At 42.9% G+C, this 27588-nt stretch overlaps 1 long non-coding RNA gene across 1 annotated transcript; it reads right to left on the reverse strand.

Moving 5' to 3' along the window:
- LOC132250017 (uncharacterized) lies at positions 1 to 27588 on the reverse strand. The gene is made up of 3 exons (XR_009461595.1): positions 27549 to 27588; positions 7671 to 7713; positions 1 to 2563 (listed from the first exon to the last, which is right to left on the reverse strand). It is a non-coding gene; the product is annotated as an uncharacterized LOC132250017 (long non-coding RNA).

Genomic DNA, 27588 nt, shown 5'->3' on the forward strand with positions numbered 1-27588 from the left:
ACAGAAAATTTATTGGGAATGTAAGGAAGAATATGCCAAGAAAAGATGTATTAGATTTTCAGGTGTTGTAAGATTTAACTAAGGTGACATCCTCAAGTCTACCAGCCTGCTCTATGCTTCAACCATGTGCATCATGAATACTTTTGAAAATAGATCCATAAAGCTTTATGTTGGTTTACTTCAAACCATCCTTCCCATTCGCAGTAAATATTTAAGTGGGGTGAATGCCAGAGAATAAGAGCTATTCAGACTAAAGGACAACCTGGGCCTAGGAACAAATTGTTATTAACTGGTCATGAGAGTTTAGGCTGGAAATACTGCTGGAGCAGTGAAGTATTGAAGCCAGCTTCTAGACAGGGTAATGGGCATACACTGTAATTGGTTTTAAAATGGAAGTTGATAAATTTATGAAAAAGCACATAGGACATGGTTGCCTGTAATAGCAAGGGTCTGGATTCCATGTTCTAGTAGATTCTTTCCAGTCATATGTTTCTAATTTCAGGGACATGCATGCACTTCAAGTCAAATTTATCATTTCCATTTATAAGTGAATATCTATATGTTGTCAGAGACATAACTGCCAGGGGACGTGTGTAGATGAAATGAAATTTCCTATTTATGTTGATGCAACTGCATTTGTGTTTGCATGACCCGGAATTTTCTGCCGCTTTAAAATCCATTTAGCGCCTTAAACAAACACTACTTGGAGATGTTTTATAATTGGCGGAGCTTTGCAGTTACGCTGCTCCAACTGTGGATTTTGTTCGTGCAAACAGCCAGACTCCAAAGACTTTCAATTAATCCCCTTTGCCATGAGGGGGCACGGTCTTCCAGCCTCTAGCCAGTAGGTGCCGCTGTGTGTTCTTTTGTACCCTCCTGAGTGTGCTCATGCATGTAGCAAGGCCCACCTTACATGTCCACAGGAAATTGGTGGAAGAGATCTTTGCATCGCAAGACGCAATTGAAACTTCTAGCTCACAGCATCATCCTGTAGGCATAAAAGTCCATGGCAGAAATCTTCTTTTGAGTTGGCAGGCCTGTTGCTGGGTTTATGAGTTTCAATTCGAAATGGTAGCCATCATCACCCTGCCAGAAAATTAGTGGATACTGAAGTGCATCATATGATTGGCGTGTCTCAGTAATTCTCTTGAGGGAGTTATTCCTGAGTTGCAAAACAACGTTTCGATTGCCATGTTGTTCACCAGCCAGAATGACAGCCACTTCTGATGTTCTGGGTGCATTGAAGCGCCGCTCATGCTCACCAGCTGGAGTTTTGTCTGCATGAATGACAACATTATACTCTGGAGTCATCTTCTCCATGGCACACTTGAAACTGTGAACAGAGTTGTTTTCCTTGTGTATCATGTCTTGCAACTGCAATGCCACCTGCAGGTTGATTTGAATGACATTGTTGCAATGCTGTTTTATCTAAAACCACAAGGACTAGAAATTTACTATTAATGCTGTTCAGCCTGCTTTGTATTGTCACCCATGAAGTAGATCTGCAGGAATTTGGTCTCTTCATTTGGGAGTGGCATCAGACTGCCAATCTGATGATAAACCTCTGCACTTTAAATGTGGACATGTAACCAGATTCTCTGATGTCTTTTGTGGTGCCAAAAGATGTCGTTTGGAAGCATGAGTTGGATCTTCTAATGTTGCTTTGGAAATGACGTGCATCTGGAGTGTTGCCTGTCAACTATGTATGAAGGGGCTCAGGAGGATCATTCATTTGGGGCAGTTGAACTTTGCCACTGTAGCAGCATATCCCTGGAGCTTCTCCTTTCCGTCTCATTGCAAGGCAGTGGCTGCAAGAAGTTACCGCTGAGCCAATTGCAACAAATGGATCAGAACCATAATCCAAGGCTGGATTGTAGAAGAACGCAGAGTTTTCTCTTTCCCTCCAGGGCCGGTTCCTGGCTGCAGCCATTGCTGCTCTGTTTGCAACTGGCTATGCAGTAGTCTCAGTTACTCTGGATGCAGCCATTGCTGCTCTGTTTCTCATCTCACAACTTGCTGCTCTGGAGTCTCAGCTGCTCTGGCTCTAGCCTTTGCAAGCTGATTTCTGGCAAGTTTGCTTCTTGTAGATTGCCTTACAAGGAATGCCTCTCACAACCCCTAATCAGTCCCTGAGAAGGCCCAGTACAGTTTTCTCCCTGGACCTTCCTTAAGTCCTCACTCCACCTGCAGGTGCTCCCAGGTCCTGCTAACCAGTCCCAACCACAGCCCTTAGGGGAATACTCCTAAATGCGGAGCCTTCTCCAGTTGTACCGGTTAACCTTGGCCAGGAGCTTTGAGCTTTGCTAAAGAATGTTTTGCATATGCAAATTTATTCTGCTTTCTGGGGCTGACCTGTCACAGGGGGTTATGCAGTATAGATTAAATAAAAATTCACGAATGTTTTTTGAACCAAATAAAAAAAATAGCACCCAGGTGCATGCCCCAGGGTCCCCTTAGTATGCATGCAAAATTTCAGGTCTCTAGGTGTCATGTTCTTGAAGCTATGGTGCGGACGCTGACACACACACCCTTTTATTAATATAGATGGATCTCAGCTGAAAATCTGAAACAAAAAGGCAACAGAATGTGTTCTGTCTTCTTTCAAAATGTGTTGTAATGTAACCATGATGGTCCAGGGAATATATGGAAAGTAGGATTTGTTTGGTAATAACTTGTATTGAACTAACTGTGATACAAAATGCCCTTCATCAGGTAACACTAAACGAACCTGAAGAAGAATATTTTGTTCCTGAAAGCTTGTCTAACATCTCTTTCAATACTATGGTTGTTTTAACAAAAAAACAGTACCGAACAAATATGATGAATAATAATAAATTAGGTAAAATACTGCTGTTATCCCAAATCTAACATTTGTTAGGGATTGTCTGGGTTCTGATGTAAGCACAGGGGATGGATAAGATTATCTGTAAAGTATAATTCAGATCAACATTCCTATCATTATACACTAAGGAATTTTTGAGTAAAAGTTAAAGTTAGAAAAACTTTGAACATATTTATGATTATTAATGCATAGTTAAGATATCCAAATAACTTTAATTTCACCTAGAGGTAACATTGAAAGAGAGAGAATTAAAAAAAACCAAACAAAAACATCTTTTAAAGTCAATTTAAATCTAATTAGGGACCAACAATAATTAAAAAAAAAATCTTAATGATAAGCACATAATTACTATAGAGTAGCCACTTTTAAAAAAAGGATACATTACAAAAAAAAAACACTAAAAAAAACCAACACGCTATTTCTTTGTTTGTTATAAGATTTGCCTGCACATTTCTAGTGTTAATATATTTCCAAGTAATGTATGTGAAATAGCTGTTTTTTCACATAGCCAGCATTCAGCATTGTACAATACATTACAATGAATGAGACTCAGTAATTAAAACCCCCCTCAAACATACTGCATTCTTATGAGGCTGGTTGAAAAGTGAGAATTTCATTAAGCAAAATAGTTGGAGGTTTCAATATTATTCACTAAGAATTCATTTAATTATTCTTCATTCAGCTTAAATTTATAACTTGTTTTTCCATGTAAAATTTTAAAACAAAAGGAGCCCGAAACAGTCTTGCAGGAGTTTATAACCATTCAACCTTGAAATCACTTGGGGCACTCTGATGAACAAACGTTACCCCAGGTCCTGGTGAACACACTCCTTATAAACTTATAGGCGGCCATCAGGTCACCCCTGAGCTTTTCCAGGCTGAAAAGTCCCGTGGCTCTCAGCCTCTCATCATAAGGTCTGTTTTCTCTGCCCAAGTCAGAAAAAGGAGTGTCACAGATTTCATAGACATTAGGACTGGAAGGGACCTCGGAAGATCATCGAGTTCAGCCCCCTGCCCCAGGGGCAGGAAGTCAGCTTGGGTCATAGGATCCCAGCAAGAAAAACATCCAGGTTCCTCTTGAGGGCATTCAAAGTAGGTACTTGAACCACCTCTGGCGGCAGGCCATTCCAGGCCTTGGGGGCTCAGACAGTAAAGAAGTTCTTCCTTATGTCCAGCCCGAAATGGTCTTGCAGGAATTTATAACCGTTTGACCTTGTAATCCCTTGGGGCATTCTGGTGAACAAATGTTCCCCCAGGTCCTGGTAAACACTCCTTATAAAAACTTATAGGTTGCTATCAGGTTGCCCCTGAGCTTTTCCAGGCTGAAAAGTCCCATGGCTCTGAGCCTCTCATGATAAGGTCTGTTTTCCTGACCTCTGATCATGCGCGTGGCTCTTCTCTGGACTCTCTCAAGCTTCTCCACATCCTTTTTGAATTGTGGACCCCAAAACTGGATGCAGTACTCCAGCTGCAACCTCACCAAGGCCGAGTGCAATGGGAGAATGACGTCCTGGGATTTGCTTGAGAAGCATCTATGGATACAAACCAGCATTTTGCTTGCTTTACTGGCTGCAGCATCACATTGCAGGCTCATGTTCATTTTGTGGTCAATCCTGACCCCCAAGTCCCTCTCATCCGCAGTGTTAGTCAGCGTAGCACTGCTTAGCTTATAGACATGCTGCAGGTTTTTCCTCCCAAGGTGGAGAACCTTGCATTTTTCAGTGTTAAACACCATCAGGTTCTCATCCACCCATTTACTGAGCCTGTCGAGATCAGCCTGGATTGCACCCCTGTCTTCAGGTGTGGATGCTTTACCCCAAAGTTTGGTATCATCAGTGAACTTGGCCAGTCCGCTTCTGACTCCAATGTCCACATCATTAATGAAGAAGTTGAACAAAATAGGTCCAAGGACAGAGCCTTGAGGGACCCCACTGGTCACGGGGCACCATGACGATTGACTTCTGTCAACTACCACCCTCTGGATCCAACCACGGAGCCAGTTCCCCAGCCAGCAGATCATGGTGGACCCGAGGCTGCAGTTGGCCAGTTTTGCCAAAAGGTGATCATGGGATACCAGATCGAAGTTTTAAAGGCAAGATATCTGACATCAATCTCTTCCCCCTTCTCCAGGTGATAGGTCACCTAGTTGTAAAAGGAAGTGAGATTGGTCAAGCATGATCTACCTCCAACAAACCCATGCTGGCTGTCCCTCAGGGTGTTTCCATCGGCCAGTCCATTAAGAATGGCCTCCTTGATGATTTTTTCTAAGACGTTCCCCAAGATAGAAGTCAGGCTGCTGGGCCTGTAGTTTGCCAGATCCACTTTCCTCCCTTTCTTAATGATAGGCACCACATTGGCCTTCTTTCAATCATCGGGCACTTCACCAGAGCACCAGGAGCTCTTGAAGATCCATGCCAGGGGCTGAGTTATGATGCTAGCCCACTCCTTGAGTACTCTGGGGTGTAAATTGTCAGGGCCGGCTGACTTGAAGGTGTCCAGCCTCTCAAGCTGTTCCTTCACAAGGTCAGCATTGATGGAGGGCAAGGAACCACCCTCACTTAGGCATCCCTGTCCTGTAATGGGCAGGGGTGTCCCATGGGACTTGTGAAAGACTGATGCAAAGTACCCATTTAGCAAGCTGGCTTTTTCCTGGGCGTCGGTCATCAGTTCTCCTTTTTGGTTTAGCAGAGGTCCATTGTTGCCCTTGCTTTTCCTCCGACTCCCCACATATCTAAAAAAGGACTTTTTGTCATCCTTGATACTTGTAGCCAGTTGGAGTTCCATTGCAGCCTTGGCTTTCCTGGTTTGCTCCCTGTAGTTCTGGATGAGTGCAGAGTATTCCTCCTTGGAGGTGGATCGTGTCCTTCATCCTTTGTAGGTCTGTCTTTTTAGATGCAGGAGGACTGCTAGTTCCCTGGAAAGCAGGGGGTTGCTGTGCCCTCTTGCTGCCTTTCCTCCAAGGCAGAATAGCCTTAGCTTGTGCATCTAGGATGGCTCCCTTGAGAAGCAACCACTCTTCCTGGACTCCCCTCCCTTTGGAGTCATGGTCCTTTAGGGCCTCACCAACAAGTCCCCCGAGTTGAATCTAAGTCTCCCATCGCAGGCGACTGCTTTAACAACCAAAATATTTTAGGGTGAAAGAGGGAGGCCTAGAATTTTATACTGGGCTGAGAAACGATGACAAAAATATTCATGCAAGCCAAAATATTTCATGGAACCATACTGTTCAACATCTTCATTAATGATGTGGACACTGAAGTCAGAAGCAGACTGGCTAAGTTCACCGATGACACCAAACTTTGGGGCAAAGCATCCACACCAGAAGACAGGCGGGTAATCCAGGCTGACCTGGACAGGCTCAGCAAGTGGGCGGATGAGAATCTGATGGTGTTCAATGCCGATAAATGCAAGGTTCTCCTCCTTGGGAAGAAAAACCCACAGCATCCTTATAGGCTCAGCAGTGCTATGTTGGCTAGCACTATGGAAGAAAGAGACTTGGGGGTCATCATTGACCACAAGATGAACATGAGCCTGCAATGTGATGCTACGGCTAGTAAAGCGACCAAAATGCTGGCTTGCATCCATAGATGCTTCTCAAGCAAAACCCGGGACGTCATTCTCCCCCTGTACTCGGCCTTGGTGAGGCCGCAGCTGAAGTACTGCATCCAGTTTTGGGGTCCACAATTCAAAAAGGATGTGGAGAAGCTTGAGAGAGTCCAGAGAAGAGCCACGCATGATCAGAGGTCAGGGAAGCAGACCCTACGATGACAGGCTGAGAGCCCTGGGGCTCTTTAGCCTGGAAAAGCGCAGGCTCAGGGGTGATCTGATGGCCACCTATAAGTTTATCAGGGGTGACCACCAGTATCTGGGGGAACGTTTTTTCACCAGAGTGCCCCAAGGGATGACGACTAGGTCGAACGGTCATAAACTACTACAAGACTGTTTCAGGCTGGACATAAGGAAGAATTTCTTTACTGTCCAAGCCCCCAAGGTCTGGAACAGCCTGCCACCAGAGGTGGTTCAAGCATCTACATTGAACACCTTCAAGAGCAAACTGGATGCTTATCTTGCTGGGATCCTATGACCCCAGCTGACTTCCTGCCCTTTGGGCAGGGGGCTGGACTCGATGATCTTCCGAGGTCCCTTCCAGCCCTAATGTCTATGAAATCTATGAAAATTAGGGTTAAGGGGGACCTCAGGAGGTCATTTAGTCCAACCCCTTCTCAAAGCAGGACCATCCCTAACTAGATCATCCCAGACAAGGCTTTGTCAAGCCAGATCTTAAAAACCTCCAAAGACGGAGATTCTGCAGCCTCTCTAGGGTCCCTGTTCCAGTGCTTTACTACCCTCTTCGTGAGAAAGTTTTTCCCAATATCTAACCTCAACTTCCCTTGATGCAACATGAGACCATTGCTCCTTGTTCTGTTATCTGCTAGACTATTAATGAAGATATTGAACAAAATCAGCCCCAGGAACAACCCCTGTGGCACTCCACTTCATATTGAACCATTGATTACTACTCCGTTTTCTATCCACTTTACAGTCTATTCATCCAACCCAAACTTCCTTAGTTTGCTTGCAAGTGTAGCCCGGGTGGTATGCAGCAGGCACCCCCTCTTCAATTGAAGTGATGTTAGTGGGTGTGAGTGTGCTGTGGGAGCATGACTGCCTAGCATAAGGCAAGTTCACCTCCCCCCCTACACAGCAAAGCAGAGATCAGGGACTCCCACTGATGTTTAACTATTTACAGATCAGTGTCAAAAAACGTATACAAAAAACCCAACCTCCCCCCCCCCCACACACACACACAGAGTTGTAGCATGCTTACCTTTCAGAGCTTGGCCCAGCACCAGGGGCAGATGCATCAGGGACTGAGAAGAAAGAAGAGTAGTGTTTAGAAGAGCTGAGGAATGCTGCTCAGCAGGGCAAAGCAGTAGCCCAGGAAGAGCCCCTGAAAACTTCTATCAGTGGGGAGCAGGGGATGGCTCCAGCTGTTAGGTTCTTGGTGCGCAACACGGAGCACAGCATCCAGACCCTGGGAGCTGCGCGAGGCGGCTTGGGCCTGCAACCTCTGGTGTGTGGCCATAGACACAGTGCACAGGCTGGTACATGGAGCAGGATCTTTGGAGCCCCTGGAGCGCACTCAGGTCCTCAACCCCAGGATGAGGCTGGGAGGTCGGTGCAGGAGACGCTGCACGGAGGATGACAGACCCTGGGAGCCACTTGAGGTGGCTCAGGTCTATAGCTGCTGACACGGGGCAGCAGTTCAGTGCAGATGACACTGCTCAGAGGGTCCAGGAGCAGACTGAGCCCTGGTGCTGCACAAGGCTGTCCAGGCCACCAACCCCTAGCATAAGGTGAAGCATCCACTACACACAGCAATGCCTGTGGCCCTAAGCCAGGACAGAGGCAGCAGAGTCAGGTGGCAGGAAAACCCAGCAGGGACAGAGCGGGACTGCAGATTAGTAATAAGTTACCCCAGAGAAAGTGTCCCCACAGGGGAGGTCCCCCCTCCCCAAACTGGGTGTGGTATATCTATAGATATATATTATAGGGTTTATTGTTTTGTAAACTTGTACCTAGATTTTATATATATATGTCCTTACCCTTTAGTAGTTTTGTTGTGATAATAAATCTGTATATAGTTAAGTAACTGATTGACTGGACCTGACTCTATAGGGGACGGAGATGGCCACTGGGCTGTTGTGTCCCTCCACAGCACACTGCCCTGCCAATAATTCCCTCAATTGGAGAGGGAAGTACAAACCTGTGTACACCCAGGCTACACAGTACAAGCTCTGATATCATGCATGAGTGGGGAATGGGGGTGGGGGAGTTGCTGGTGATCTAAAAATGCTGGTTACCTGAGACACAGGGGTTTCTGGCCAGATGCAAAGTGGGGAGGAGGGGGTGCAGGGTTGACAGTGGCCTTACGCAGAGAAGCAGCAGCGCAGGGTGGTGAGTGGTGGCGGTGGCCACTGCGTGCAAGCTTCCCCCCCCCCCCCGTGTCTGGCCAGCCAGCTGGAAATTCCAATTAGTAGAGTATTCTGACTAGTAGAATGCCAGGAGTGCTTTGATTAAGGAGCTTCCCAGAAACGCTGGGCATTTTTACACATCTCCCGGCACGGTGCCAGGCACTTTAGTTAGTGAGGTGCGCTAATTAAAAGCTTCTCTGCATCACATGTATCAATGTTGTCACACATCCCTGAGCTGCAAAAATGGCAGCGGGGTGCTTTACACTAAAGCTCAAACATTTTTATTTCAAAACACACTGCTGCCATTTTGTCACCACAGAGATGTGGGGAGGACAAGAAACAATGGGCACAAACTGATTGCACATCACTTCAGACTAGGTAAGGAAAAAACTTCTTTACAAGTTGAGTGTTGAGGGTTTGGAACAGGCTTTACCCAGGGGTAGTACAGTCACCTACCTTGGCAATCTTCAAAAAGCATCCTGATGCCCACTTTACTGGGGTCATCTGAACCCAGCTGTCTTTCCTGCCCAAGTGCAGGGGGGTTGGACCCGATGATCTTTAAGGTCCCTTTCAGCCCCTAACATCTATGAAACGCTGATGCACATTATGCACAAGGCTGCCAGAGCACATCAATTTCTGTGCTCTAGCAAGCTCAATTAAGTGAGTCTGCTCTGACATGATAAATTTCTAGTGCATTGAAGCAGGCCCCCAGCATGTATAGGCAGCCTTTAAATCACCCACAGTGTCTCGTGTATTCCGCACTTCGTGCTTCATAATGGCAGCAGCAGTGCTTTAAGTAAAGCTTGTTTGATGCAGAGGCTGTGGGAGCGTGCTAATTAGCATGCTCCATCAAACTCACTCTGATACATTGTAATTATAGTAGGTAAGAGCAGCATCCCCACATGTCTACAGGCACCCCCTTATTTCCTCCCTCCATGCCTGAACAATACTATTATACTTCTCCCTAGCTGTCTGCCCAAGTTTCCACTTCTTGTAAGCTTCCTTTTTATGTTTTAGCTCACTGAAGAGTTCCCCGCTCAGCCAAGCTGGACTTCTGCCATACTTGTTAATCTTCCTGAACATTTGGATGATTCATTCCTGCATTCTGAATAAGGTTTCTTTAAAGTACAGCCAGCTCTCCTGGACTCCTTTCCCTCTCAGACTGGATTCCCAGTTCCCTGAGGCTAGGGATAGACATACAAAAAGCCCAAGCCTGAATTGATTCAACCTTTGCAGGTTAGTCTAACCTGACTAGGGTGAACTAGTTTCCAACCATACAGACAATCCCTCTGGACTGAGGAAATTCAGGCACATGCCTGCAGTGGCTCAGGCTGGAAGCCAGGGGAGGTGCTAGTGCAGCCCTCCCTTCCCTTGCAGAGCTGAGCTGAGGAGGGTGTGGCCAGGTCCCAGCAGGAGGCTCCGATTAGGGAGGGGTGTAAACCCCCAGCCTGCCCACAGTACCAGGCTTTTCCCGGCTTGCTGTTCAAGGGGCAGGAGTGTTGCTAGCCCCCACTGAGAGAAAGGGTGTGTGTGTAGTGCATGCATCTGTTGCTGATACAGAGCTTTTCAATCTCCCCCCCTGCAGCAAACTGACAGGCAAGCAAGCCAGGGGTGGGGAGGGCTGATAACAGTGTCACCCCATCTCAGTGTTTATCGCCCCATTAAGAAAACAGAGGGACGTTACCAGCTACCTGTTGATTCAGCATGGACCCGGCATGTGGTCTGTTAGCTAATACAGACACCTTCTCCGAAAGGCAGAGGGGAGAGGGGAATTCCTGTTTAGCAGAGAGTGGTGACGGGGAGGGGGGAGCAAACAGATGTTAAAAAGCTTTTCCAAGGAAGGACATTAAGCTACCTGTTGAAAAGCTCCAAAAAGCCTGCCTGCCTCTGTTGTCTCCCACAGAACAGACTGTAGCCAGCATGTGGTCTGCTAGCTAACGCTGAGTTGTCTGTGAGGGATGGGGGAATGCCTGCTTAGCACACAGTGGGGAGGGGAGAGGGGAAGCAGAAGCCAGGCAGATGCCTGCAGAGACTGCTGAGCTCCAGTGAGACAGCAGAGGGGAGGGGCCAGCTCTGCTGTGGAGCAGAGAGCCCTGCCCAGCCAGAGAGCATGCCAGGATGCTGGGTGGGGGGGGACTCTGATTTATCTTAAACCAGCAAGGGGTCTGGGACAGACATTACATAAACCAGTTTGAGCCAAATCAGTTAAGTCGGATACTACATTCAACTAGGTTTACATCAAACCGGTTTCAGCCATTTTCAAACTGGTTGATGTGCATTGAACATCTGTTCTGTTACAGGGTTAAACCAGTTTCTGATCACTTAAACCAGTTTGTGTTTAATGTCTGTCCCTAGCCTGAGTGGTCAAAGTCTGCTTTTCTAAAGTGTGGGGTCGTTAGTCTGCTGCTCTCCTTCCTTCCTTTCCTTATGAAGTTTCACAGGAAGTTTCTGTTTTAACAAATTAGCATTTTCCAACGGTAAAACTATTTAGTCAAAAGAGACACAACTAGCCATGCTGTATTAGTCTTTAGATTGTATAGACAAATTAAACAATTCATCTAGGCAAAGAAAAATCTTAACCCTATGTTTAAGCCGACTGTGCTTAAATGGTCAAACCAATCGCCTTAGAATAATTAATATTTAATACCTCAGAATGCAATTAACCATACTACAAAAGTAAAGCAAGGTAGTGGTTAAAGTTCAAATTTACCAAAAAAAGCAACAATATAACCTATCAAAATAAGATCCTACACTGCACACAATTTACTGCACACATATGGATATAGTAAAATCCATGACAAAAGTAGTCATGTCAGTTAATGCTTTGGAAGTGGAGACCAGTACACACGTATCAAATTTGTAGACAATGCCAAATTGAGTGGAGTTGCTTGCACTCTGGAGAAAAAGGTTAGGATCCAGAATGATTTCAATAAACTGGAAAATGGTCAAAAACAGAAAAAAGAAATCAAATGAAATTCAAAAAGGAAAAAAGTCCAAAGTCCTAAACTTTGGAAGGAACAATTGCATACACAAATATAGACAGGCTAGGCTGCAGCACTGCATAAATGGACCTAGGGATTACAGTGGACAACAAACAAACAATTGCATAGTTGGCTGTATGACTAGGAGTATCACTAGCAAGTCAGGGGAAGTGATTCTCTATTTAGTACTGCTGAGGCCTCACTTGAAGTACTGTGTCCAGTTCTGCACTCCTCACTTCAAGGAAGATGTGGAAAAATTAGAAAGAGGCCAGCAGAAGGGAACAAGACTGATTAGAGCCCTGAGAGACATGACTTGTGAGGAGAGACTGTAAGAACAAGGGTTATTTAATTTGGAGAAAAGAAGAGTGAGCAGGAAATTTTATAACAGTCTTCAAATACCTGAAGGGAGATTATAAAGTGATTAGAGATAGACTTTCCTCTGTGGGTGATGGGGACAGGACTAGAAGCAATGAATTCAGAGATGCACCAGAGGAAATTTAGGTTGGAGATAAGAAAGAATTGTCTCATAAGGATGGTTAAGCATTGGAACAACTACCCAGAGAGGTTCTCAAGTCTCTATCCTTGGAAACTGGAAGTTTAAGATAGAGCAGATATATGGATAGTTGTCTCAGATGGTTCACTCAGAAACGATCCTTCTTTGAGCAGGGTGTTAAACTAGACAGCTTTCTGAAGTCCCTTCCAACCCTGCTATTTTATATATACTACTAAAAGGCACTCACGGCCAGATCCAAAAATGTTTAATGATTAAGTTCCGATCATTCTCACTCTGGTGATGAGGACTGCGCAAGATCCTACATGGAACAGAATAGAATAAGAATCATCCAGGTTTAAATAGAAGGTCTGTTCTGGTGCTCCTGTATCTTTAGCTGAGAAATTTAACTTAGCATCACGACTTTAATTCAATAACCTGTAATAACCTGTAATGCCACTGAATCGCAGCGATGAACAAAATTATCTTTTGGTGAATACGAAAAGAGCACAGAGTATTTTTATGTTATTGACCTTTTGCTTGAAATAAAATCTCCTCTGGAAAAAAACAACAAATATTACCCGAAGATCACCATTATTCAGAGATTCATCACCAGAATTTAAGAGGTGTAGAAAATATATTTTACCAATGTGATTTCCCACCTCCCCACTGATAGAAACAGCTACACTGCAGGTGCAGCCCAGGGCAAATTGTTTGTTTAAAAACTAGCTTAGCAGAGGTGTGTTATGTATATAATTGCATCCAAAGTCCATTCTGATGAAGGGGAAACAATCCTACTCATGCTACCTTTAGCAAGTGAAGAACATTCATTTTACAGCGCAATTATTAGAGTTAATAAAAGCATAGTGAGAAAGTACAATGTGATAAATATTTTAAATTCACCATATTTCCTGCAGAGTATTGAATGTTACATTATTTATAGGATATATGTTCTAGAAAACCAAATATTTAAAATAGGGCTGGGTAAAACCCAAAGACATTTAGTGTGCCAAACCATTTGATGTTTACCTTATTGCTAGAAAATGATCTAGTGTTCCTTTCTCTAAACTCTTGTAAGAAACACCTGCCTCCACAAAATACACTTTAACTTTGCAGATGCCACGTATTCTGAATAGGTGTCAAACAACATTTGGATACATGTTATGTATCCCTCCCTCCCGCCCCCCACACACAATCTTGCTTCACTTTTTGACAGAGTGAAGACAGGTAATTCCAGCTTAGTCAGGAGCCCTTTTTGGGAAAAAAATTATCCCAAAAATTCTTACTGGTTTCAAAACTGGCTGGAGCCAAAATATAAAGCCAAAATGAAGCATTATGAACTGTTGCTACCAAACTAGTTACAAAACTAGACAGAGTGGAATCTAAGCCTCAGAGCCCTGGTTTTTGTTTTGCTTTGCTTTTTTTGTAAAAAGGAATCAAGTCTTCATAAAACCCAATGCTATTTCCATTTTTATCAATAATTTTGAATCTTTTTAGAGATCCAAGCATGCATAATGTGGAAAAGGTATAGGATGACTCAACAACTTACAAAGTCAACACACTGGTCTCTCTCTCCCTCCCACTATCTGTAAACCACGCTATTTCTTTCACTGAGGGTTAATGGATGACCTTGCAATTAATTTTCTAAACAAAAACACCACACTAAATGCAAATGCTAAGTGCAATTTAACCTAAGAATTAGAATAATGGAAATTTATTGCTCCCACAGAAACATATCACAATGCACATTCATTATTAATAAAGTTAACATACCTTCCTGAGCTAAATAATTAACTAATAAACACTAACACAACATTTGGCACAACCACCAATCTCTGCTCAAGATTTGGGAATGGAATAGCAAGAGACGTGCAATATGTCCACTGAAACAACTTGTACTTTATTATTATTAATAATAATATTTTAAAGCATCCCAGAGCATGATATCTGCTTTACTGTACATGTGGGACATGATCGCGATCTCAAGAAGCTTTCCAAATCTCAAGCCAGTATCAAGGGGGGAAAAAAAAAATCACTATCCATCTTTTAATTCATTCTACTCTAAGCTATTATGCCAGTGAAATTGCAGCCATTTCAGAATGCTGTGTGCTGTTTAAGGTATAAATGCCAAGAAACTAGATGGTATTCAGGAGCATAAGGTATATTTCAAGTTGGAACAAATGTATAAAAATCCCAAGCATTAAAAAAAACCCTTACAAGTACAGTAACCTTAAAGACCCCTGCAGAGATCAAAGCTACATTGTAGACACAGAGCCTACACATCAGAAGAGGCAGGCCCCATCCATAAAGAGTTTATAATCCATATAACCAAAACAGGCAAAGTAAAAGAAAGGAAGTAGCATATCCACATTCTGAAAATGGAAAAATAGAGAACGAATGGGCTCAGGCAAGATAATGCAGAGCAAGGAACTGCTTAAGGCAGTGAAATAGGGCCAGGAATATTGCACATGGGACTGTAGAAATCTGGGGGAGAAACTGATTTTCACAAACAGCTCTTAAATTATGCCCTTATGTATGGATGAGATTCCTAACACGAAACCCTCTCCTGGGCATTGGCAACTCAGTCATCCCAGTCATATTTACATGTTACCTGCTTTTAAAACCAAGGCTGATGATGGTGATTCTACCCCATGTTTAAAGTGATAGTGCCTTGCTTAAAGACCTCAGCTGGAACCCAGATTCACTATGGTTAGTCATCCTGATGAGGAAGGTTCAAATTCACAGGTCCCACAAAAATACTGAAGTCACCAGGGGTGGCATTCTCTATGCCCGTGTTGAAGCTGTGCCATGATACAAAAGGGAATACAGATGTCATTGGGTCAGAGAAAGAGAGAGGGGGAAAAAAGAATATAATTCTGTATTGCAGTGAGAAATGCAGTCAGATGGAAAGAGGATGCCCCAGATGGAAAGGGGATGTTCCTGTATTTTCTTCCACCACTGTTCAATGCTAAATGTACAAACAGCCCAGAGACTGGAAGTCAACTTTCCTACCCCAAGTCAATGCCTACCTCACTCAACTAGAGTCATGCTTCCTTTAGCATTTTCTTTCTAGATCCCCAAACTTTGCAGTCCTTTCTATATATAGTGGCACAACATCAGCAGGATGCTTGGGAAACAAGTACTTTGCCTTGCCTAGACTAGTTACAGAAGTGGGAAATGTGATTCAAACCAAAATGAAATTAAAGCAAGAACACAAAAGAACAAAAAACAGGAGAATTAAAAAGTAAAAGAAAACTGTTTTTAGTCAAATGAACTGCTCAGTTCAGTTGAACACACGTTTCATTTTAGATTCAAACTTCTTTGAATTTAAATCTAAATACTACTGAAGGAATCATGGAGTCATTAGCTTGGAAAGGCAGTCAAGGGTCATCTAGTCTAGCCCCCTACACAAATGCAGGAGGTGTTATTTCCATACAGTCTCAGCAAGGGTGGATTTTGAAAGGGGAGGTGTGTTCAGATGATGTGGGTACATCAACACATATACTATAATGTATTTTTCTCCATTTAAAAAGAAACTTGAGGCTGCTAATATACTAGCAGCCTGGGGCTATATTTTTCAATTTAAAATCAAAGAAAAAACAAATAGCTGTATTGGAATGGACATTAATTTGCTATACCATATATTATGTATAAAAACAAAACAAGCTAGGAAAAAATAATCAAAAGATGTTTCACTAGTCCTAGAGTCATTAGTATTAAATGTACATCTCTTTCAGGGTCATAAAACAAATTCTAGCCTTTTTGAGTATCTTGACAGTGCATCAACTGATAGTGCATTCAGTGCTTCACTGAAAGTTATTTCCACACCTGAGTTAATGTTTCTAGCTAGAGTTAAAAGCAGTCTGAAGCTTGTCTGGAGCTACATGACCAGAAGCAGTTAAAAGAGAGCTGAACTGCAGAATGAAGGATAGCTGGATTAGTGAAACCTTTAAAAACTATTAAAAAGGAGAGAGGGCTATTAACATCTGCAGGATTCAGAATTTAGGAGGAATCAGTAGATTATAATAATGAGCCATGAAGTCAGTTGTCTTCCTCACTGCTGCCTAAATAGAAATGCTGCCATCAAATCCAGGCAATTGGTTTTAAATTCTGGATAGACCAGGAAGCAACGGAGATGCAGCTGCACTCCCTCCATCCCACTCCTCCCCCCCCCCCCCCCCCCCCCCCACATATATGCCCTGCAACACAAGCAAATCCCTGTGTAGCTTCTTCTTGAAATTTTCCAATAAAAGCAATTCCACATCTTTCATGGGCAGTTTGTTGCTGTCCTTCCATCCTGATGGTAACAGGGTTTGGTTTTTTTTTCAGATATTTAATTTAAATCTGCTTTGCCACAGATTAAACCCATTGTTTGATGTCCTGCCCTCTGTAGCAAGGAAGAACAGCTGTTCTCCCCTTTTCTTTATGACAGCCTTTCAAATACTTGAAAACTGTTATCATGCCCCTCTTAATATCCTTTTTGCCAAGCTAAATATACTTAGTTCTAGCATACCTAGTTCTCTCAGCTTTTCCTCATACACCTTACACTCCAGCCCCTTTATCATTTTAGCTGCTCATCTCTATATCCTCTCCAGTTTCTCCACATCCTTCTTAAATTACAGAGCCCAGAATTGTGAACAACCCGCCAGCTAAAGCCTAAGAAGCAATGAGTAACAGTACTAGCACCTTCTGCATTTTAAATGTTTACTGCCAGTAATACAAACCAAAATTAGTTACATTTTTGGCAATTACACCTCAGTGTATTGAATTGCCATTTTGAGTCTGCAATTCATCAAGACCCCAACACAGTGGCATAACTTAGCTTGGGTGGGCAAGTGGGTCACCAGCCCTGGGTGCTGAATTAGAGGAGGCATGGGAATGGCAGCACCACAGGGAGCCTTAGCTCCAAAAGCAGCAGGCCAATGTTGCAGAAGCAGTAGCCAGGGGCAGGCAGTCAACAACACAGCAGCAGCCAGAATCTGAGCCTCTGGGCCAGGTAAGGCTGACCACCATCCCCATGCCATTCCTCCAGTCTCCACCATGCAGCAGCCCCTCCACCTCCAGGTCCCTGGTGGTTTTGCCCAGTATAGTGATATTTTTATATTTTAAAGTTGCTTACTAACTAAGGAGACTGAGGAATGTGGTAAGTGGAAGAGGGTCCCTTAGTTTAGTTAGCTAGTTAGAGAGAGACCAAGGGTCTGCAGAGGTTGTCTGCTGCTTCATAATAAAGTTAATTGTTTATTTCTTCTCATTAATGTATGCCTACTGTGTGAAAAACCAGTGATTATTCCAACCAGGGCACAAAACTTGTTGGCTGCATCTCTGCCCCACATATTTCTCAGCAATGCTACTGCCTAGCCAATCATTTCCCGTTTTGTAATTACGCATTTGTTTCTTCTTTACTAGGCATACCACCTTGTATCTGTCTTTATTCACTTTCAGTCTGTTACCAAGTGCCAAATTCTCCAATTAATTGAGATCCTTTTGAATTCTAATCCTATTCACCCAAGTGTTTGTAAGCCCTCCCAGCTGTGTCATTTGGAAATCTGATCAGGAATTTCTATTCCAATATATAAATCTTATTAAAAATGTTGGACAAAACCGGTCTCAGAACAGACCCCTGCAGAAATTGCATTTGAAACTTCCTGCCATTTGTCCACTTATTGTTACTCTTTCTTTGCAGTTATATTTGCCAATTATGTACCTAACTAACAATAAGATGACCTAACCCATATTTATTTAGTTCACTTACAAAGAATATCATGTTGGCCTGTATCAAAAAAACTTAATAAATTCAAGGCATATTATGTCCACTGCATTCACTTCATAACCCAGATGAGTTCCTCCCTTTCCCCCACCCTGCCCCAGCAATATCTTTTGAATAAAAATATTGAACATGTTAAAGAAAAATATGGAACAGAAGATTTAGAATATTTCAGTTTTGATTTGTTTTGGATATTACCAATGTGGCATGTCCAAGATAAACTCAGAATGTTTTCATATTGCTGAACTTGTACCATTTTTGTTTTTTACTTTTCCCCTCCCCCCAGGACATTTTTGGGGGAAAACAATTCAGCCATTTCTATCCCTACTGAGCAAAGCCCTAGTGCAGAAGAATATGCGGCCCACCATCTTATTCTGTGGTGCACACTGTTCTGAGCACATTACTGATGTTTAATAAATATTACATGGTGAGTTAAATCTCATTCATATTGGGGGTTATAACCATTGCCTTTCATTTAAGATAATTTTACGAAGTCACTGAGCTCTCTCATGGAACAAAGTACAATATAGGCCTGTTGCTAAGGAGTCACAAATCATTGCTCAATATGAAGGTAAATGTGTGACTATTTGGGAATTTGAACTATATATAGGGATTCTTTGTGGATTGTTTGAGGGGAGGCAACCTAGTTCAGTACATTGGGGTATGTTAAAAACACAAAGAAGAAAGGAGACAGAAGATACCAGGGAAGCAGTAAACTGCATCATTTGGGACTGGTCCTGCTTTGAGCAGGGGGTTGGACTACATGACCTCCTGAGGTCCCTTCCAGCCCTAATTTTCTATGATTCTATGTCTATGAGGAAGGGGGGAAAGCAAGAGAAAGAGATTTAAGGTTAAATATTGGATAAACGAGGCTTGCAGTTGTGAACAAACAGCTATGTCCTGTAGCTTGACTCCTCCTGTGTGCAAGGAAACAGGACTTTGTACATTCTGTGTAAACAAACATGAATGCATCAGAGAAACAACAAGCTGTAGGACCCTGCATTCTGGCTATAGAGGGCTTGGGTCAAACTTTTGAAGACCAGAGCTAAACAAAAATAAGTGAGTCTTTTGGGTATTAGTTCTTTACTTATGCATGTTAGAAAGTCACCCCACAGCTCAATAGGAGTGACTGCTTAAGCTGAAAAGAATGACCAGGACTCCAAACTGGATTGATGAGGAAAAAATGAACAGCAACTAACACAGGTATCTCATACAACTCAAACTGTGGCCAAGGCCCCTAACACACATTCATTTAATGGCACAATGGGATGCGTCATGTCAAACAGGCATAGTGAGAAGCCTAATTTTGAAATCAGATCCCAATCATGCTATTACTACTTGCTGGTACAATGGGAGCCCAGGATCATACCCTGGCATGAAGTGGTATAGTCCTGGAGCTAGGACTGACCATCAGCTGATGGTTGGTCTCAGCCTTGGGGCAGTACCAGAGCCTTTTCAAGACTCTACTGTGATCCCAGGGCTGGGACCACCACCAAATGATGGCGAGTCCCAGCCCCAGGACCACACTGAGACCAGATGGAGATTCCACTGCTGTCCTGGGGCTAGGAACATCAATCAGTGGATCGTGTGCCCCAGCCCTGGCACTGCACAGGGGCCAGACCTAGAGCCCTGTGCACTGGGGTGTCAGGAAACCTTGTGTGCAGCTCAGCTGCCCATAGTTTTTTAAAAGTCCTGGTGTGCCAGGGCCCCAGGATCCAGGAGAAATCCCTTGATCCTGGAGTCCCCACGCACAAGGGATGTCAGAAAGTTGAGTTCAGCCGGGCTGTACATGTGGGTTTTTAAGGTCCCTGTGCATGGGGCTCCTGGAATCAGGGAACCTCTCCCCCATCCCAGGATCCTGATGGCCTGGAAGTGTCAAGTTGCCAGGAGCTGCAGGGCAAGGCAATTAACCTGCTGGGCCACAGGGAGTCCCTCCTGGCTCCCTGCAACCCAGCCCCTTGACTCAACACCCTGCAAACAAATGGCTAGTAGTTACACCAGACAGCCTGCCAACACAAAGGGGAGCTGTCAACCAAGCCCTGCCACACAGCTGGCATCAGGTTACATGGCAGGGCTGTCCACACATTCAGTTCCAGGAGTGATGGAAATGAGCCACAAAGTTATTCCACATATTTTTTGGAATATTTGTGCATCTGGTTTCTTGTTTTGCTGTGCTATTAATTGCCTGAATGTGTGACTGGGTTGTTACTTTTGCTACAATTAACAGGTTAATTGCTTTTTAAGTGTAGTGTCTGCCAGGGCCCCAGGATATTTTCACTTCTTAAGATTAAGGGCAAAAGCCTTTTGGTACTGAAATTAAAGGAGTTTTGTTAATGACAGTGTGTGACCCTAAAGGTATGAAGAGATATGAAACTAGAAAATGTTTTTTAGTCAACAACAAAACAGCTGGCCCACTAAAAGAGTGAGCTGATAAATACTATGCATCCAAAATGTGGTCCAATATTTAAAAGTTAGCCATTTACTTAAATATAAGATAGAGCAGCATTTGAAACCATGACAATATTACTTTTTTGATAGCTCTAGAAATATTTTTTAAAAAAGCACCCCAATGAAAATTTTGTTATTCAGGAAAATGTGCATCTGGGCTATCAAACTGAAGAGCATGCTTCAATGATACTATCATAAAAATTAATCTTCCAAAGATCAACTGAATTGGAGTTAGTTTTCCCCTCCTGTATTTGTATATCAGTTCCGTTCAGTATGAGCATGAAACAAGTGGTTACATTTGTAACCCACCATAGTTTCTGTGCCTACCCTTAAGATAACTAATAGCTCTGTGCATGAAAGCCTGATAACATATACCATAACCATATAGAATGTTTGCCAAGATAATGTAAAAGATCTTCATTTAACCTAACCACAACTACATTTTGTTATAATCATTCTACTAGTCCTGCATATTAATATATTACTTTCAAAACCTTTTTCTGTGAGATTTTATAGTCAATAGAGCGAAGTTGTTCTTCCTATTACAATGATGTCTGTAGATAGCTGTCCTTGGTAAGCTCTCTAATGGCACAAAAAAAAAAAAAAAAAAAAAAAAGAAAGGGCCATCTGCCTTCAATAGCCCTTCTGACAATGGTTTCAGTAAAGTATGCTGTTACCATTAGCAGCCAGCTGGCCACTTGCATCATTATATGTTACAAATGCTTTACAGCAAGACAATAAAATATAAAATGACATTTAAAAAATAGCACACACAGAACCTCAAAATCATGAGCACAGAATAGTATTGGCCAAGTTCTCAAGCCAGCTTGTCCAGGTTCATACTGGTTTTTGCAGTCTTAATAATCCAAACTTTGGAAATCTCACCTTTTTTTGTTACAAAATATAATGACTTATGTCATGCATGGATAACTGCGATATAAAATCCTGCTCAATTTTATATTTTGACTTTACAAATAAAAGGACTCACAAATCAAGTCTCCTTGTTTGAGTTTTCCTTCTTGTTTGTATACAAAATCATAACTCTCTCTCTCTGTTTTTTTGTCACCACTTTAAATTTTTTTGAAAAACAGAATAAATAGATTTTATGAACCTATGCATAGCAGGGGAAAAATGATCCTTAAAAAGTTATGAGTTAAGAAACACTGCGCGTGCCATATTCCTTAATGTGCCATAGTTACTGTGGTTTAAGTCCTATGGTTAACCAAATACTAAATCAATGCACAGGAACTGGTGCTATTGCACAGCATCACTAAAATCCCAGCACATGGGATTTTAGTGATGCTTACTACACAGTAGCCTAAGTACTGTGCAGTAGCATATTACTGATGATTCGGGCAGTCCCCAGTGGATGCAACAGGGAGCTGCAGCCAACTCTGAGCTGGTAAGTACTAGGGGTGGGGGAGGGGACCATGGGGGACCCCTGCCAGGCCCCCTGCCCCCGCTCCCCTGACTCCCCACTCCCCCATAACTGCCCCTGCCCGCACCACCTCAGTACTTTAAAGAAAAGCCCTGGTGCTCACCAGGTGCTGCCGGGTGGGGGGACGATCCCCGCTGCCACCCACTGTCTCACGCTGCATGGGGGGGCTCTGCCACGAGCCTCCTGACCCCCCCCTCACTCCCCCAGCCCTCCCACGGGTGCCCCACCTGGGCCAGCTCTGGCCCTTTAGGGAAAAAAAAAAGCCAAGAAAAGCCCCAGGACTCACTGCTCCTGCAGTGGCCTTAGGGCCTCAGGGGGCTTGTGCAGAGCTCCCCATGTGGTGCAGGGCACTAGGCATCGCCTCTCACTGGCAGGAGCGATGAGTCTGGGGTTTGGGTTTTTTTTTTTTCTTAAAGGGACGGAGCTGGCCTGGGTGGGGCACCTGTTGGGGGGTTCTGAGGGAGTGAGGGGGGTTTGGGGGCTCATGGCAGAGCCCCCCATGCAGTGGGAGGCAGTGGGGATTGCCCCTCACCCGACAGCACCCATTGAGTCGCGGCTTTTTTTTTCCCCCAAAGAGCCGGGAGCTGGGGCAGGCAGGGCAGCCATTGCTGGGCTGGGAGAGCAGATGGATGATGGGCCTGGCCTGGCTGATTTAGAGATTTGGCAGCAGCCAAGTCTCCAAATCAGATCCGGCCAAATCAATTCAGGACAGCGATTTGAATCACCGAATCAAATCACTGTCCCCCAAATCAACCGAATCCGAATTGAATACTAGCAGCTTCACACAGGCCTATTTACAAGGCACTTCCCAGTCTGTTCATTTTTTACATTTCAAAAGAACAATTACTCCAGCAGTTGTATCTGTGGGATTTATGACAATAGCAGAGATGCCAGCTATTCTTTGAAAAAATGTAAAATGCAGAAGTTTACTTGTATACTTATATTTTGCTTTGTTTTTTTCATCATGCTGTTATTGATAGTAAACAAAGAGGGAAAAATAAAAAAAAGAAATTAGGAGCGGGGGAAAATCTTCAGTCAATAAGGAAAATAAGAAGGCATCAAGTGACTATCCGATGGCACAAAATCCTTTGGTAAAACTACAAAAATATATTTAAAGGAGCTTGGGAAAATGTTCCAGCGGGAGTCACAAAGACTTTAAAATCAAAGTATTTGAGAAATTCTGTGGTATTATGACAGGATCTTTTCCATTTTTTTGCTGGTATCATAATTGATAAAGGAATGTAAAGCATTCGCCAGGATGCCCTGAAGCAGCAGATTTCCAGGAGTAATATTCAGTGTGAGCTACTAAACAACATTAAATCTAAACCATGGACTCACTGCTGTTCCAATATAAAACTTTAAGGACTTTTCAACTGAAAATTCATGAAGCATCTTCACTGGGAGGAGAGCTGGTCCTTAGGGAAGTCTTCAGTCTTAGCAAACGTGTTTTGGGTTTGCAATGCACAGAGACATGTTGCAAACCATGAAAAAGCAGAACTGTCATAGTTCTATGGAAGAACTGGAACTCTCTGTGCTCACCTCCGCTCATTCAGGTTGGAGAAGGTGCTGATGAGAGAACATGCACCCTTTGTCTAGGGACAGGGAAAGTCTGAACTGTATCATACTATATCATATTCCTTGTATGTATCTGGTTTGCTCCCCTGATTAACTGTGGAACTCAGCCCACAAATTTCCATATCAAGTCCAGACCTTGAGCTGTATCATATCTTTTAGACAAATATGAACCTTCAAGCGCTGGACAACTCACCACATTCCCTAGGTAAGTTATTCTAATTGTTAATTCATCTCAGTATTAATTATCCATAACTTATTGCTAGTATGAATTTATCTAGCTTCAGCTGTCAATTAGATTTCAGTATGTGCTTTGCTTTGACATGTTTTTATCATGTATATACATTGATGCCATGACCAAGACACCTTTTAGCATTCTTTCAGATTATCTAAACTGACTGTTATTGTTTAGTTTTACAAAGGAGGTGTCCAGACTTCTTAATTATTCCAGTTGCTCTTTGAGCACTTTGCAATCTGTCCATATCCTTTCAGAAGTAGATATCAGTATCCCAGTACTCAATGCCATATAAAATGGCAATTATAACTCCCTTCCTCCAGTCAGTATTTCCCTATTTATTTACCCAAGACTGCATTTGCCATTTTAGTTATAGCATATTCATGTATTTACCTATTAGGATGCCTAAGTCTCTTTTGCAGTCACTGCTGTCCAAAATAGAGTCCACATCCTGAAGTCTGGCCTTCATCCTGCTCCTTGATATATGCCTAGTCATACATAAAACTGTCATGTGGTCCATCAAGTCTGGTCTCTGATAGTAACCAACCCCTTAAAAGAAAGGCCAAAATGCTAAGTTTGTTCTTTGTCCTCATAAGTGCTTTTCTGATACTTGGGACAACAATGTAACATAACCCATACATAGCTGGAAAAGATGTAGTTTATGTTGCATAAAGATTTACGAGTGATGTTGACTGACACATCCACAGTGATTCGTCTGAATAAAGACACAAACTGCTCGTGTTCCAAGTCCTATGTTTACTAATTAAACTCAAAATCCACAAAAACAGCAAATCTGAAAAAAATACAAACAGCCCCCAAAACGATCACAAGATACCTTTGCCCTAGAGTACACCTAAGCAGTATCCATCTTTTGGAGAAACAAAATGAAAAAGACAATTTCCTTAAAACTAAGTGCAACTGGAACAGCATTTTGGAGCTAACCCCTACTTGCTGTCCTGTTTACAACAATAAATTTTGTACTCTAAGACATGTGCGTTCTCTTTACATTTAAATGGTTTTAGCCCATGTAACCGAACAGACTAACGGTGTGACATGATGTATTTCAGCCTTTTATAGCAGATGACATTTTTAATTTAAACCAAACAGGAGGCCGAGAAAGATGCAGTTAGAGGAAAAGGGATTCACATCGTTACCCACTTAAAGTTCCAGGCTGGATGTACACTTGCTAAAACTTTTTGATGTGAAGCACCCATTGCTGTATTCCCTTTCTCCCTGCTCTCCCCCCCTCCCGCCCCCCCCCCCCCCCCTTACTATTCACATACTTCTCACTCTTTGCCTGGAAACACTTTTAATTAGCACAGCTATAAAGAGAAGAACTAGGTGACTTCAATATTAGATTCAGGTAGGCAGTCCCACCCTGATGTGTCATAAGGTACGTCCATCAAAATGGATGATAAAAATGGATCCCCAGTGTTCTTTGTGGGATGTCAGGTTGGGAACTGGTTAAGATTTCATTTTGATTGTGTTAAGCTTTCATCAGTAGTCTTTCCTCAAGATGCATGTATTATATGCAAAGAACTGTGTGGTAAACATTGCAGAATCACCACTGATAGACTTTTGGAAGCCATTACAGAAAGGATGGTTCTCTTCTATCCAAGGAGAGAGACAAATATGTATCCATCTTCCCAAAGATCTTCTGAGGTCCCTTCCAGCCTTACAATCTATCAATCTACACTCTTTTCCCGTGCAACTGATAAACAGGATAAAAGCCTGTTTACCTTGAGCAAATGGCTACTGTGGGGTTGCTATAGACACATAACACAATGTTGTTTTACAACAGTTTCAAGTAAATTACACCAGTCCTGCTCCTTGTCTACACCAGCAGGAAGGGTGATTCATTAGCATAGACCCGCCCAAGCCCTCAGGCCTGTCCAAAAAAGTCAGCAGGAATGAAGCCAGCTTCCTACAAAAACTGCCTTTCTGCCCTAGGAACCACACACTTAGTCTTTGACATGAATCTTTTAATTTACAGTATACCCACATCACTAGCTCCCAACTATTTCAGTCGGGGGGTAGTGGAGAACAAAGGAAGTTGCACAATTTTGGATCTCTGACAGAGAAAGGCCCAGCTAGTAGCCCTCTGTCTTCTTTTAATGAAAGAAATTCATCTCAGGCACCTGTGCTGATAGCAATGTTGGCAGTATGTCATGGGGAGAGATGGCCCCTCAGGTAGGTACATAAGTGCAGTATATAAATTAATAGGTTTAAATGTATTCTTTTGATTTAGAAGCTCACTTTTCTTTTAAGGGTGCAATTAACTCTTCATTGTGAAGCAGGGCAAAAGCAAGCAATAGAATTAGGAAAGCTTACTTGAAACCATATAAATCAAGGAGGATTCTTCCTGTCCATCTTGCTTATGGATGAAACTGTGGAAAACCAAGATGTTGTTCTAGTCTAGTACTTTGAGTGAATCCTCACTGTGTACTTATTGTGATATTTAATGGTGTGTGCATGTGCATATACAGCTAGCTAGCTAAGAGCTGTTAGTCAGAGAGAAAGGCAAAAGGTTCTGCAGATGGTGTGTCGTTCATATGCCACAAATTAAAGTGTGTAGTTCTTTTTATTCATCTAAGTCTGTGTCAGCTGAACCTGGTGATCACTACAATTTCCTTCCCACTTATAAGGAACCATTAGGGGTAAGAAGAGAATGTCCATAGTAATCTGCGCTCCACTTACTCAGTTTGGTGTAATAGGCCCAGGGTGATGTTTGAAGCCAGCACTATGCTGAACACTGTCAGAGACAAAATAGGAGATGAATGTCTGCTCCAGTATAGCAATTCTTTTCCTATATGTTAGAGAAGCTCTAAGTCTGCTGTCCTGGATAAAGAGCAGAGCTACCCAATATTCACTTCATGATTAGGATCACAAAAGGGTAGATAGAACCATTTTGAGATCTATCTTTTCTGAATGCAGTTAAGGAGCTGGAGCTATACATTCAGTCAGGCCATTCTGGATTTATATCAGGACTAAACTTGCTAGAAAAAATATCTTCACATAAATCAGATTACCCCTTAGTACGGTAGGTTCATCTTAAAATTAAAGGCCTAATTTAGCAGTCCTCGAGCACAACCAACAATAAGTGAGTAGGCAAGGATGGCAAATGGGGCCCAGTGAACAATTTTCTCAGTGAAAGAAACAAACATTTAAGGAGTCCTGAAAGGATCAGCACAACTCTGGGACCTTTCCTAACTGCGCTTTTTTTCAGTGGAAGCTTCCTACTACATGTCCACTATCACCAGAAAGAGCATTTCAGCTGAATATATGCAGTTTAATCTCATTTGCTCTGTTGATGAATATAAGTTTATAATAGAAATAGGAACAGATATTTCCCAAACTAGTTTCTTTGAGGGGCAACACTCTACCACCCCCCTCTATCCCTACATAGCTGTTTAGCCTGATCCAGTATTGTTTTAATACGACTGTCTTATTCTAAAATAAAAGAACAAGCAGATATATTAGGAAAAGTCCACATTTCCAAAGGCACACAGGCAGGTTTTCAGACAGGCTTCCCCAGCAGCTTACGTTTGAGAAACTCTGTCTGACATATCTTAAAAAATCAAAACGCAAGCCCTTTTGTTGTGGTCTGATATATATAGAAACTGCTATCAGGAAACATGTGAATGCACTCACTTATACTGTTTTCTCTACTGAACACTTTGAGTCATCCTTCCCAGTTGACTTCTTTATTATTGTTCTCCTCTTTCTCCAGTTTCCTTTCTTTCCCTTAATCTTCTCTTCTGGCCCAACTTATAACAGAAAAACAAAACAACACTTAATGCTACCTTTTCTTCCTTCATTGACTCCTTCCTGCCAGTCAGCCTG

Source organism: Alligator mississippiensis, chromosome 4 (genome assembly GCF_030867095.1).
Source record: "Alligator mississippiensis isolate rAllMis1 chromosome 4, rAllMis1, whole genome shotgun sequence".
Lineage (NCBI taxonomy): Eukaryota > Metazoa > Chordata > Crocodylia > Alligatoridae > Alligator > Alligator mississippiensis.